Below are 14570 nucleotides of genomic sequence, written 5' to 3' on the forward strand. Positions count from 1 at the left end.
TCTTTTGAGACTGAAAGATGTGAGCAGTTCTTCTTTCATGAGAATGAAATGAATGCAATCAAAATGAAACTGAGTCTACAGCCTTTGGGAATCACCAAGTGTATCTAATTTGAAAAATGTTGGCACAAGTAGAAAAAAAGGTTGATTGTTTTGTTTTGTTTTTTGCACTTACATAAGAAGAGATTGTTGTCAGTGTTTTCCAGTCTGTGGAATTCCACTGAACTGTCCTTTTATTGTGTTTGCTGCGGGGCTTATGTTGCTCTGCATTTCTCTTTGGAAGGTGTTGGATTCGAGTCAGGCAACGTGCTCGGCCAGGTCACAGGTCTCGCTGTTTTCTTCTTCAGAAACTTGTCTGATTGTGACTGTGAGCGTCATCTTATCAGTCAGTGTTATGATGTATCCACATGTGTTTATGAGGCTGGGATGTCATGACTATGTGTCAAGAGTTCCTATAGTTGGGTTGTGTTATTGTATATTATTAATTTGGTGAAGTTCTTAAATGTTACCCCTGACAAATGTCAACATGATTATGATTAAGAAAACCTTAAAGCTCAACACAGAAATGAATGCAAACTCACATATTTAACAATAAACGCGTAACCGAAAGGAGCACAGATGCTCTAAACAAAACTAAAGTGAGTTAAAAACAAAAATTTAAAAAATTATTTAAAAAAATCCAATACCCCTGCATCACACTCCAACACCGTCTTCATTGTCAGGAAGTCATGGCCAGGTTCACTAGAAACATGCTGGATCCAGTCTATTGTAAACAAACTTATTTCAGGTTGACTGAACCCCAAAAAAATGTCTTCTTAGTATTCGTTGGGCTTCTACGTCGATCGATGTAATCTCTTTTGTTTCCCTGATTTTCTAGTTCGGGGTCTGAATTTTCAATAGTATTTTTTTCCATTAAAGCTTGTGTTTGATTCTTCACAAGTGCAAATACATGCCAACTTCAACAAAATAATATTGCCCACGGTGCTCTTTTACATTTTAATTAACGAGAGCATTATTAAAAATACTAGTTTCAATATTTCAGTATTTTGATGTCAGTTTAAAAGAAAATCAGCAAACAGATTTGTGATTTGTGGATTTGTTTGGCAGTGAAACATTAGGAATGGAGAAGATGTAACAAGAGCATATTATTAAAGGAGCATTAATAAAATCTCAAAAAATCTTAGAAAACAATCATGTAGAAACTGTGAAGGAAATATTGCAAATACATTTGTTACATTTACCATCTGGAACATTTTCTTCTACCATTTGTGTGAGTCTCTCTGGCAAAGCTCCAGTGGGGTGTCCCGATTATTTAGTCGATTTTGTTTGTTTCCATTGCATTTGGGCTGTTTGCTTTACAACTGAGTAGTTAATCTGTTGAAAACTGGAGCTATTTGCTTTAACAGTCACATCTGTGAGCTGCTGTTCATTCTTTTGAAAGAATGAGGATGTCATAAACTGTGATCCTGGATATCTGTTAGTGTTCAGTTAGTGTTTGTGAATGAAGCATTAGTGTTTGTTTTAGCCGGCTGTGGATCCTCTTCCTGAGTTCCCTGTAGGTTATCCTTCAGTAATCAGACCCTAACCCTTCTAACTGACAGAAACTAAGCTACATCCTAAATCCATTATTAAGATGTCAGTTTGTCAAAGGGGAAGAGTTCAGTTTGGCTGTTGCAAAGATATTTATAAGCAAATGAGTAAACTCTGCGTTCATACTCAAGCAAACAGTGGAACAGTGGTTGGTTAGTGAAGGTTTAATAGACACAGGGTTAGTCCTGCTGTTATAGTATATGTACACAAGCGTGTGCACACACCCGCTGACAAGGACCCCTGCAGACTGTTTAAGCAGGGTAGTCCTCCAAGAAGATTGTAAGAAACACTTTTAATGTCTTTGGATGGGATTTAACAAGCAATGAGATTTAAACTAATTGGGATTTGTGTTAGGAAATTAAAGTTTTTGGATTAATTGGCCATCGTTAGCTCCTTCTCAAAGAACTGCTTAGGAGTCTCTCATTCAGCTTGGAATTCTCTGACTTCCAGTTTATATTGCCACCAAACAAGGAACAAGCAAACATTTCCAGCTGCAATCTAACTTCACGGTACACCTCACACATCGCTTTTCCTCACCACCATCTTCCTAACCAGCTTCTAGCAGTGTCAAGGAGTATCCTCTTTGGACAAGTAGCAAACTGCAAAGCAGCGTGCGAGTGTGAGTCACTCAAGCTGACTGCAATTTTATAAAATTGTGCTCCATAATAATAATAATAACAATAATAATAAGTGTCAATACTATATACTGAATGGAAGTAAAGATAGAGATTTCATGCACATCTTGGTGATGCATTGATTTTAAGTACATAGTACCTGCTCTGAGGAGTACTGCAACTTTAACACTTAAAACTGTAATGTATATTACACACTTCAGTAATAAACATGCATAAACAGAAATATCATGCACAGTCACAGTGAACTCACTGAAAGACGTTAGTGCAAAAAGCCTCACAAACCTCTCAGTGATTACAATTTGAAGCTAATGCACAAGTTGAAAAGCTCCTGCAGTGATCCTTCATTTTAATGACAATTTGCATTTTATGACTGATTAAGCCGATGATTGTATGCACAGTGGAATATTTCGTGCAGGGCTGATGGCTCGCTGTGATGCAGAGCAAACTGCAGGTACTGACTGGTAACACGTGAATAATGAAAAGCGTAGACACACTGATGGATCATATTTCTGTTTTTTTTCCTTTGAATGTTGTGTCCCTTTTCTGTTACTACAGGTCTGTGTCCTCATTATTACAGTGTTTTTATTCATTTATTTATTTTTGAATACTAGAGGTAGTGATTAATGAAACTTATGGTAAAGCAGACTTTTCATCAAAGCAATGATGAAATGAAAACATTTTACAGACAAAATAAGACACAAAGACACTTTTGGAAATGTACCTTGTCCAAACATGAGCAACCACTAAAGCAGCCTCAACAAATATACTGCGGTTGTGGTTTGGCCTGTTTTTGGTCACATTACGTACTCGGTGAGAACAAACACTTGGTGCAGTCTGCTATAGCTAGAACAGGGACAGAAAAAAAACAATGAAAATATTATTTGGAGTGAAAACCACAAAAGAAAATAAACAGAAAAGAGTACAAGGAAGTGTTAACGTGTGTGTTTGTGTGTGTGTTGGGGAGGTGTCATTCCCAGAGAGATGACATGAGGAATGAATGAGAACAGTCTGTCTATACAAGCTGTGTTGCTGAGTAGATGAGAACCATTGTTGCCTGAGGCTGCACCTGACAGGCTGGCTGGTTGCCTACCTACACATCACTCTGTCACTGTACTCACCTGTTCTAATACACCCGGAACTGAAGGCGAGACGCGTAGTTGTAGGCTGGTTTCTGAAGTGACTGCTTCATCAACTTGTTCCAAACTCTTCCCTGCAATTGACTGTGTAAGCCACAGTTCAGTGTTTGTTTCTATTGGTCTAATATCATGACTAGTATATATGCTGTTCATGGGTTTTGATGAACAGTAGAATGGACTGACTGGAAAAAAGGAACATGGTGAATGAAAAAAAATCCACTTTAATTTGTTTTTAGAATATATAAGAGATCCACTTTTGGTTGTTAATGGTTTATAAATTGTTAATATCAACACTTCACCGAGTTCTTTTGATTCCTCAGAGGCATCCGATGGAAGACAAAACACTGCTCAGTAGACCATTTAACACTTTATTTCACTTTCACATTACTTCTAGAAGGGAGATGCGTCCTGCCGCGGATCTCAAAATGGTGGTGTGCCCCTAACAGTTTTATTACAGAAGCTCTCTCATTCTAGTCTAAACAACAGTGTCTCAGTAACTTTCCACTAGAGATGGTCCCCTCTTATCTACATTTTCCCAGGCGAGCGTGCGCAAGAGTCTGCAGCTTTCTACTCCCCAAGGACACATGGTCTAATGCCTTTATTTTTCAGGGCTGTGTCCACTTAATACTACACTAAATAACTTTATAACACTTATTAATAAAAAAGCATAGCATTATTGAAGCACTGCAAATTATTTAATCCCAACAAAATTCAAGACAATTATTTTCCAAGGAGCACACTGACAAGATACAATGTGTGCAAGTGTGGCTCTGGGCCAGCGCATGATGGAGAGCATTATGTTATTACAACCGTATATCTTGGGAAATCCCCACCTAGAAAACTTCCTGTATCCAGATCATCACCATGGTGATGAGGAGAGAAAATAAACCCTGAACTTTCAGTCTTTTAAGTTTTATATTTATCTATTTGGCAAATGCCATGAAAAAAAGAGTGAGCCCTTCATTATAGAGCAGGGGTGTCAAACATAAAGCCCGGGGGCCAGATTTGGCCCAGCAAAGAGTCCAATCTGGTCCACTGGATGGCTTTGGATAGTGCAAAGGGGCTCATAAATTTTGGACTTTAATGGTATTTTCATATGTTTTACAGCTCACACCTGACATACTGTGGCCGTTCATACTATGCTGCTTAGATAAACAAATAATTGACAGAGTTCCAGTTTTTTTTACTATCTACTATAGAAATGTATGATTTTTATAAAAAGTGAATCCACAGTGAAAGAAATACAAACCATTTCTTAAAATTAACACAAACTTATTCTTTTATAATTGCAGGATAGTCTGGAGAGAACTTCCTCTGTAATCTTACACATTCATTTCTTATCATTTAAGTCTAGAGAGTCATGGTGACAGATTTTTTTATTTATTAGAGCAGCATTTCTTTACCACGTAGAAAAGCTGAGACTTACTGTTGGAATTCCACTTTGATTTTCTTTTACACGAGATAGCTTAGGGATTAAATATGTAGTTAAACTTCTTTGCACTGACAGATGGGGGAGTGTCGCTGGTCCGGCCCACTTAAGATCAAGGCCAAGTATGTGGTCCTTGATGTAAAATGAGTTTGACATCCCTGTAATGACAATGGTGTGTTTTTGTGTTTTTTGTCGCGTTCCTTCATTTCCTTGAATGTGAGTCATTCTCACAAAGCCTGTTCCAGTGAAGTAAGTTCTCATTGCTAAATTAAATGTGTTGTTACTGCACAGTTAAAAGTAGTGTTTCTCCCTGCCTTGATAAACTTGGACAGGTGATGCCCGGGGAGTACAGGGTGAAAAAGGTAAAGGAGTAAAAAAGGAGTAAAACCACACTACAAATAGACCTCTGATCACCAAGAAGAACTCTTATTCACTTTAGATTTTTGTCATCCTGCTCCTGCTTGAGGTTTCTTCCTGTTAAAAGGGAGTTTTTCCTTCCCATTGTCACCAAAAGCTTGCTCAAAGTGTGTCATCTTTTTCTGCAAGTTTATCTCTAATAGTGTAGGTCTTTACCCTGGAATATAAAGTGCCTTGAAGTGACTGTTGTTGTGATTTGGCGCTATATAAATAAAACTGAATTTAATTAAATTGAATTCAGGACAAATTTTAGTCATCCTTGAAACACAAAGAGACACTGTTATGACAAGCTCGAAATACCTACAGCTCGCAGCTTCAGTAGCTTTTACTTCCGCATCTGTTACACTCCCAACGTCGTTTAAAAAAACAAACAAAAGTAAAGTCTTCCATCCTCTTACTCCCTTCTCCTCTCCATCTTCCCCAGCCCGTTTGGTGCCTGCATAGAGATGGAGGGATTTTGATGTTGTCCCACACAATGGACAATTTGGGTGATTTCCTGTGTGCCAGTGTCATATGATTTTGTCCTGAGGCAGAGCTGTTTCAGAGCCTTTTGTCTGTCTGGCCTGAGCCCTGGAAGTCAGACTTCCCTCTTTCTCTGCTTCTCTTTTCATGTGGGTCTACGTGAATGAGATGAGTCCGCGGCTATTGTGGTGTGATTTAGTGATTTATCCACTGGATCCAATGACCGAGGGTTTGACATGCAGTGTTAACGGAGTATTTGATACCACCAGCCAGAGCTTTCACAGGGATAGGCTCTCTACGTAGGGAAGACTTGGGCTTTGTGAAAAACAATGGCTTTTGTTATCCGGGATAATAGATAATGTTTTAGAAAAGGTATCCATGTTGCTGTGGTGTTTTGATGTCTTAATGTTTAAGTTGGATAAAACGAAGATGATAATTCTTTAAGTGGCCTCACCATCAGATTTGTGTGTGTGTGTGTTTGTTCTCTCTTAAAAGTTCAGGTTAAATAAGCTGCTCGTTTTCAATCCCTTATATACCCTTTAAAGATTTGCTGTTGTGGCTAATTTCAAGAGCATGCATCTGTGGAACTGACATGTCGAGGAGCTGAGCAGAAGTGACATGGTGCAGTGCGAGTGTGTGTGAGTAGAGAATGAAATGCCAGGTAATAAACTACACTGACATGGATGCTGGAAATGATCTCAATAAGGAAATGTCAGCTTTAATTTAACAGATTCTTTCCGCCTCGGCATGTTTGTGACCCGAGGATATAAAAGAGGCACGGGGATGTCACAAAAGGAAGAATTGTGGCAAACTGGAGCAAGGTGGTAGCTTCAGTCGATGTTCTAGTGAAAAATCTGATCCACAGTTTATAGCTTACAGTGGTAGAAGCTTCAGTTAATGATAACAGGATGGAGCTTGGAATAAATCCAAATACTCAAATGTTTGTTGGAGGAAGTGCAAGTTCCTTAAAGGGTTATAAAAGGCTGGGATGGTGATTCATTTAAAGCTTTATAGGCTCTTTAGATCACACAGTCTTGCAAAGAAAGGTTCAAAATAAAAGACTCAAGAGGTTTCTTCCTGTTTAAATGGAGCTTTTTCTTTCCACTGTCACCAAGTGCTTGCTGATATTGTAGGGTCTTTACTGTACAATGTAGAGCGCCTTGAAGTGACTGGTGTTGTGATTTGGTACTACATAAACAAAACTGAATCGATTCAAGCTGAATTTGAACTGCAGAACAAGAACACAGGACTGCATCCATCTGAATGTGTCCTCAATCTTCAAAATTGCATCTCACAAACCATCAGACATTAAGATTTTAGATGGCAAACATTTGCTGTTGGTAGCAAGAAAACGGCTCCGAGTCAACACGTTTTCTGACCTGCACCTCTATATGAATGTGTGCTGCATGAGGGGATACTGGAAGGGAAGTGTGCACAGCTGGAAAGCGAATGTAGATAGCAAAGGGCCGTGTTTATTCTGGCAACAAACATATGTTGCGTGTGATCTAAATGATTGCTGTAAGCAAGATGGCCATTGTTTAGCTAGTCAGTGATGTACAGCACTGCATACTCTATAGAATCTCTGTGACACACCTTTGCACTTTGCATATTACAAAAAAACGAAACTAGGTACCAGGAAGCCAAACGTGAGCTCGATTCTTCTGGCTCAAACTTAACGTGTTTTCCATGATGTGTTTGAGTGTTCCTGGATTCCTGGAAAACCTCCTGCTTTCTAGGTAGTGGCAACACTGGTGTACTAGTTTAAACAACCTGACGGTCGCCACTACATCAGTGCCGTGCAATACTTTGCTAAAGTAGGTCAAACAAACAAGTACCTGACATTCAAACATCAAATAAAAAATGAACACACATTTGATTCTCTGCTAATAGTTATGAGGAAATAATTGAGATTGCATTCCTTCCCACTACTAAATACCAAAAACAAACAAATGCATCAAATAAATTCTTTCTAGATATACGTCACTGACTGACAGTCTGATCCGACCCCCTGTGATTGTGCTTGTTCTGCCACAATGTGCATCGCACACAGATATACACAGAGGGGCCTCCATAAAGCGTATCTATCTTGGAGATCAGCTCCACCGCTTCGCACTTGTAACAAAATCATGGTGCGTTTGTGCGTGGGTGTGTGTGTGTCTGTGTGTGTGGTGGTGGTTGGGGGGTCCTCTTGCACAAGACTGCGTACAAGTTGTGAGTGAAATATTATGATCAAACCTGCTGATACTGAGAACTGAGGAGTGCCTCAGAGGAGTGCAGCGAAGAGGACAGGAGCAGAGTCTGTGTGTGTGTGTGTGTGTGTGTGTGTGTGTGTGTGTGACTCCCCCATATGTGATCCTCTCAGAGTCAACAGAATATTAAGTAATGAACATTTTCCAAATTCCACACCCTCAAAGTTATCTCTCTCTTAAAAAAAAAAAAAAAAGTCATTTAAATATATTAAGGGCATCATCGCACAAACAAATCATCATTACATATGACTGGAAATCAGATTGAACATCAAACTAGTCAGTGCAGTCTGAAAAGCAACACAAAATATTCTGACAGCCAGGAGAGATGATCATTTGAAAAGCATCCAGTACACGGTATGCTGCTCTTGCATAACCTAATTACACGAGACATGTCTGAACTGAAGCTATGTATCAGCATCATCATGCAGAGCCCAGATGTTCTCAGAGTACATGCGCACGGTTGACAGTACTGTATACTGCATAGTACCAAATCTGAAATGCTGTCCTGACTTTATATCTTCTAAAGACTGAACACTGGATAAGAGACACAAAGTGAAACAGGAGCATGTCCTTTATTTCATGTATGCAGGTGTAACACACAAGGCAAACGGATAGTTTGCTCTACGGTCCTAATGTTTCAAAAATTGTCTAAAGCCAACCATTCGATTAAGTGTACCCACCAGCTCACCTTTTATTGTGTTTTAGCAGCGCTGTGCATCAGCAATAATCCTACTGTGTTTATTCATCATTTAAATAATGGAAATCAGTCTTCCTGAACACATGCCGACATTTACATAATCTTAACCAGACCAAAAGCATTTAACCACGTACGTATGAAAGTGCTGACAGCTTTGCCATGCAACCAAACTGACTTCTGTTTTGCTCACATTCGCATTCTTGCTTAACCTCAAGATGTGAAGTTGTGAAAGAGAAACAGTAATTAAACAGCTCAGTTTTACAGCCTATTCGTACTCATTTATGAGATCGATCTTATCAAAACAGCATGAATGCAGGTCAGGTATCAGGATGTGTGCTCTCATGTTTTTATGGTGCTGTCTTTTTATGACTGATGTGCCATTGTTTTGTTCTGGCTCTGAGGATGCCCCGAGGTGATGTGCATTCGATTTTGTCTTAATGGTTAGGGTTAGGTCCAGATGAGCTATTCAACTCATAAAAACTTTTAATTTCTCAACCATATTTTGGATGGGTCTCGTTTCTTGATGAGTGTTTGCCTTTAATACTAACCCCTAATTTAAAGGGTTAAATTTTAAACCTAAAATTTAAGCCTTTAAAATCATTTGAGTGCTAGAGCTCAACTAGATTTGGTTTTTCAAAGAGTATTGTGCTGTCGCCAGAAAAGACATCATTTCAGTCTTTTAATGTTTACTTTCATCTTATGGCATCATTCCTCTTTATAGTCTTACTGGTTGCTTTGAGTGATCAGAAAGACTTGAAAAGCACTACAGAAATGCCATTCCATTAAGCTTTCAAACTCACCCACCATGATGAACAAGTCTTGTCTGCCATTCAGAGCAGGAGAATGCTTCACAGCTGGATCCAAACGAGTGAGCCTTTTTATTATGATTTAGTAACTCAATACAGATAGTTATCTAAAGTGAGCTGATACGGCGGCAATCAGCCACATTTACAGCAGTGGCAAAATTACGTAATGTTTGGAAATAAAACTACTTCTCAAAGCTATTGCACAATGTGCACCTGAGAAAGGACCAGCACAGCTGTCTTTACTACAAGATTCAGATTACTGAGAGTTAAATGTGCTCCAATCAAGAATTAATCTGCATGTGCAAAATTGTTTTTGACGGAAAATATATGATTTTTATTCAAATAATAACGAAAGAGTCCATACCTCCTGTGCAGGAATGATGTGCATTACTGCCACACACCACCAGATGGTAGTGTATTTCAGTTTGAGTGAATTTAGCTTCTGTCAGTGTATTGTAGGATGGACATGTCAGATAACAATCAGAGTACTTAAATCTTTGGAATAGTACACCCCAATGCAAATGTTTAAAACAATAATATGACCAGCTTTGCATACAAAAGTGATCTATATGAATATACAGTAAAAGAAATGATACTTTCTAGGCTTAAGTGTAATATTAAGAAAATGAAGGATTTGTTGAAACAAATTAACAAATGAACCAGTTATACTGACCAACCAGGAGGGGAGACTGGGGGCGGCTGTAACACACTGAATTCCTTAAAGCTGAAACAAGAGTGATCATACTTACGCTGCACATGCTTGCTGAGATTTTCTCTCTGCAGCGGAAGAAGTGCAGAGTTACATTACTTTTACAGAAATTGTCAGGACCAAAACAGATTTTGATTTAAAACGGTAACTTTCTGGATCTAAAGTATTTTTCCCCCTGCTGCCTACAGTTTAAGTGATTGTGATTTTAAACTTACCTTATTTTTATTTCTGCGTGTTATGATTGACAACTCATCAGTGTTAGAGATTAACAGGAACGACCCATGACAATTTGGGTGCTGTGAGCTAGAATAGAGTGTAACGTGGGCACCACTCTGGAGGCAGTTGCAACATGTTACTCAGAGGCAACTGTTACAATTATCCCTGGGTTACTACTGCAAGCACCTTGAGTGTCATGTGTGTTGATGATGAACTTTGCTGTTGAAACTGTATATAATATATATGCTTCACACTTCACTGACAATAGCCAAATGCAAAACCAGTAAAAAACAAACAAACAAGCAAACAAAAAAACAAAAAAAACCCCAGAAAATATGAGGAGGGAAAAATGTCAGTATCCTCCACCTGTAAAAAAAAGTTCTTGTTTTGGGGGTTGTCTTATTGTGCACTTGTTGTTAATTTCATTAACATCAAAGCAGCTGAAACTGATTAACAACCCCCTCTGATACTTAACTGACCAGATCACTATCCCACAAGTTAAACAGCCTCGGTGCTGTACTCTAAAGCATTTCAAGTCTTTATTTTTCTGGGGGGAAAAATTGATTTTTAACTTGAATGCATTGCCTCCAATACATGACGTTTGAACAAAACTGAAATTATGTTTTCTACAACTCAAAAACACCCACAAAACTACTCCAATAAGGTGTTTTTGAAGAATGCATCTGACATATAGTGGGTTAATACAATGTACTTTTTCAGTTCTACAATTACCCTTACTTATCTACTCTGACTTCTTCCATTAAATTAATATTATAGTCTTGTTTTTATTAGGAAGAAGATAGCCATTATACTATTACTTAGGACACATATTTGCCGTTTTTCTCAAATGACAACTTGGGAATTTCAAGTAGTTTTGACTCAAAATCTGTCGATTCTCTATCATGTATCCAATTCTAAATATGTAAAAAAGAAAAAAAAAGAAATGTTACAAGCGTCCCCGTTGACCCTAGTGCAAAAACTGCCGGTAGCATAGTGTTTCATTCTCTCCTCTTTATTTGTGTACTTCTTTATCATTGTTTCCTTCCTCCTTCACACAAACATTTAATTATGCACTTGTGCAGGTACACTATTAACATATTTGTGTGCATATCTGATCACGTTTTCTTCTTAGTCCAGAGACTTGGCTGCCTTTTGTTTGTACTGCCTGGCCTGTGATAACCTATCAGAGTCCGCCAAGAGAAGTTTGTCATTTCTAAGTGTAGTGTGTGTGTGTGTGTGTGTGTGTGTGTGTGTGTGTGTGTGTGTGTGTGTGTGTGTGCGTGCGTGCTGTGGGATAAGATGAAGTTAATTCATCACGTCTCCTCTTCCTTATCAGTCAATTATGTTTATGAGCTGTCTGTATGGACATAATGACTGTGCAGAACAAGGCAAGAATACAAACACACACACACAAACACACCTACACACATGCAGACACACACAAACCTTCTGTCCCAGATGGCAAAACCATCAGGAAGGGAAATTTATGAGGTTTATATGATGGTTTATAGAAAGAATGTGGTTTTTAAGTAAAGGACATACCGAGTGGTTTTGCCTGAATCGGTTTGCTTTTTCGATAACACACACTGTAAACCCAGAAAGGAAAGCTAAGAATGTGGCGAGAGAGATTATGACGGGACATGAATCACTTGGAGACTTGAAAGCTTTGACTAAAACAACACATGACTTGGAGATGTATATCAAAGTTTAAGACAAACAAATTTGCTGTTGAAGTTATCAGTGTTTATACTCAGGCATGTAACGTATATATATATATATATATATATATATATATATATATATACACACATATATATGTATATATACACTGTCTCTTCCTCAAGCCAAAGACTTCAAAAAACTAAAATATGCAAATACGTGAGTGAGCACTGATACCCAGGAACGTTGTGAAAAAGAATGAGGTCAAACAATGACCAACGACAAGATTCTAAATGTGGGGTTTCCTGGATGTGTGATAGTGCTGCTGTGGTGCCATTGCTGCAATAGCATCTTAATAGAAAATCTCTCTGAGCAAATGAGCATCCCATCTGGGGCTTTGAAGTTCCTCGGCAGCGAGACCCAACACTTCCTCTTTGGATTACAGTGCCAGTTTGTGGTCACATTCTCGAGGGAATTAACAATACGTGCCTTGATTCATGTTTGTTTATGTGTATTTGTATGTTTTTTTCCTCTAATCCTGCAAAGCAGACTACACTGGACAGATGCCACAGTGCTCCAAGCTGGAAAGTTCTTCGTGTCTGCAAGTTCACTCACTGTTCACACACACACACACACACACACACACACACACACACACACACACACACACACACACACACACACACACACACACATGTACACACCAAAGCTCATGCACCACTACATACACATATTGTGCAGGCAAACACAAGTTAGTCTAATGATGCAGTAATACACACCACTTTGATGCCAATTTGCTTGTGTGTAATGTAGCTTAGTGAAATCCTTGATAAGAGAGTAAACTGAGCACTGTGCTGATAGCGTTTCATTGGCATTCTTGTTAAATGAACTTGGAACTACAATTATTGTGTGTGCAGTATTTCATCAGTACCTAATTATGAAGTAAATAGAGTGGTGCGTTGCAGCCAAAAAAAAGAAAGAAAGAAAAGAAGCAAAAGAAGGTCTTGAGGTTGTTTGCATTTGCTTAAGTAATAAAACATCCATAGAATTGTCTCCCTACACATTAATATACAGTAGATGGCTTGCTTGGATGTTTCAACAAAATATGATAAAATCAACATTAAATGATAAGGGTGATTCATTGGTACCTCAGTTTACGTTTTTTGTGGGTCTTAGCTGCAAGCCCATTAGCTCTTTCTACTAAAGACTAATTTTTGCTTCAGAAAATAGATTAATAACCTCTTAATTAATGAATTAATTAATTAATTAATTAATTAATTAATTAAGTAGCCTCTTAAAAAGCTGAGTGCCGATTTTAGCAAAGGTCGCTCAAAAATGAATGAATGGACCATTTGATGGAGACTGTATGTTTGTTGCTCTTGAAAAATGGCAAAAAAAATCCTATTTTGCATGGTTGGATCTTAACAAAGTTCCAAGATGAGCTTGAACATGCAACAAATGTTTTAGTATTAAAAATGTTTTGCTACAAAAAACATTTTTGCTACAAAAATGTTTTGTCTGCAAGCTGTTTTACAGGTGATCAAAAGTTTAGGACCACAACTCCAAAACAAAAAAACCCTGTAAACCACCCAAAACAGAAATAAAAGTTTCAAACATGAATTCAGTAATGAGTAACTCCACCATTATTGTTGATCACTTCAAAAAGGTTGTTGCAGCATGCTTGATGCAAGCGTTTCCATGAGGTGAGTGGGAATATTTCTCCAAGCGTGTTCGCCGCACGAACACGCATTAGAGAATAAAACTTTCTTCCATCTTTCAGTTCCCCATGTTTGATGCTCTCTTGCAAAGTCCAAACAGTCAGTTCTGTGGCGTTCAAGGAGACGAAGCCTTTGAAACCATTTTTTGCCCATCAGTCTCAGGTGCCGTCTGATGGTTATGGGGCTGCAGCCAGCATCAGTAACAGCCTTAATTTGGGTCGAGGATCGTCCAGTGTCTTGAGGGACAGCCAATTGGAATATTTGGCTCAGTGCTGGTGAAATTTTGGGGGGTCTTCCACTTGACTTATTTGGTCCATAACCCTCAGAATCAATCATCAAATTAACTGTCTTACTGCGTCTCACCTCAGCAGCGATGGCACGCTGCAAGAGACCCTGTTTATGCAGTTCAGCAACCCAACCATGTTCAAAAAGGGAACGTTTTTTGCCTTTCCCATCAGAATGTCATGACACCGTGACTACCTGACAGAAAATTGACAAAGAATGCACATTTTTGCACAGATCTAGCCTTTTAAAGGCATGTGGTCCTAAACTTTTGATCAGCTGTAAAACAGCCTGTTTCAGTTTAAGCGTTGTTTTCAATAAATTGCATGCTCAAAAAATATTCTGTCTCACTCCCTTTTCTTCTTTCCAACCATGCAAAATAGGATTTTTTGCCATTTTTCAAATGGTCTTAAACTTTTGATCGGTACTGTACCTTCAGGCTCAGAAAAATGAAGCCAAGCGCCAAAAAAAACGTGCATTCTATCTGAAGGCCACCAGATGGCGATAGCTGTGGTTGCAAAAAGACTTCCGGTTCTATACAAGTCTATGGGAAAATGACTTTCTCTCT

Source organism: Pelmatolapia mariae, linkage group LG18 (assembly GCF_036321145.2).
Source record: "Pelmatolapia mariae isolate MD_Pm_ZW linkage group LG18, Pm_UMD_F_2, whole genome shotgun sequence".
Lineage (NCBI taxonomy): Eukaryota > Metazoa > Chordata > Actinopteri > Cichliformes > Cichlidae > Pelmatolapia > Pelmatolapia mariae.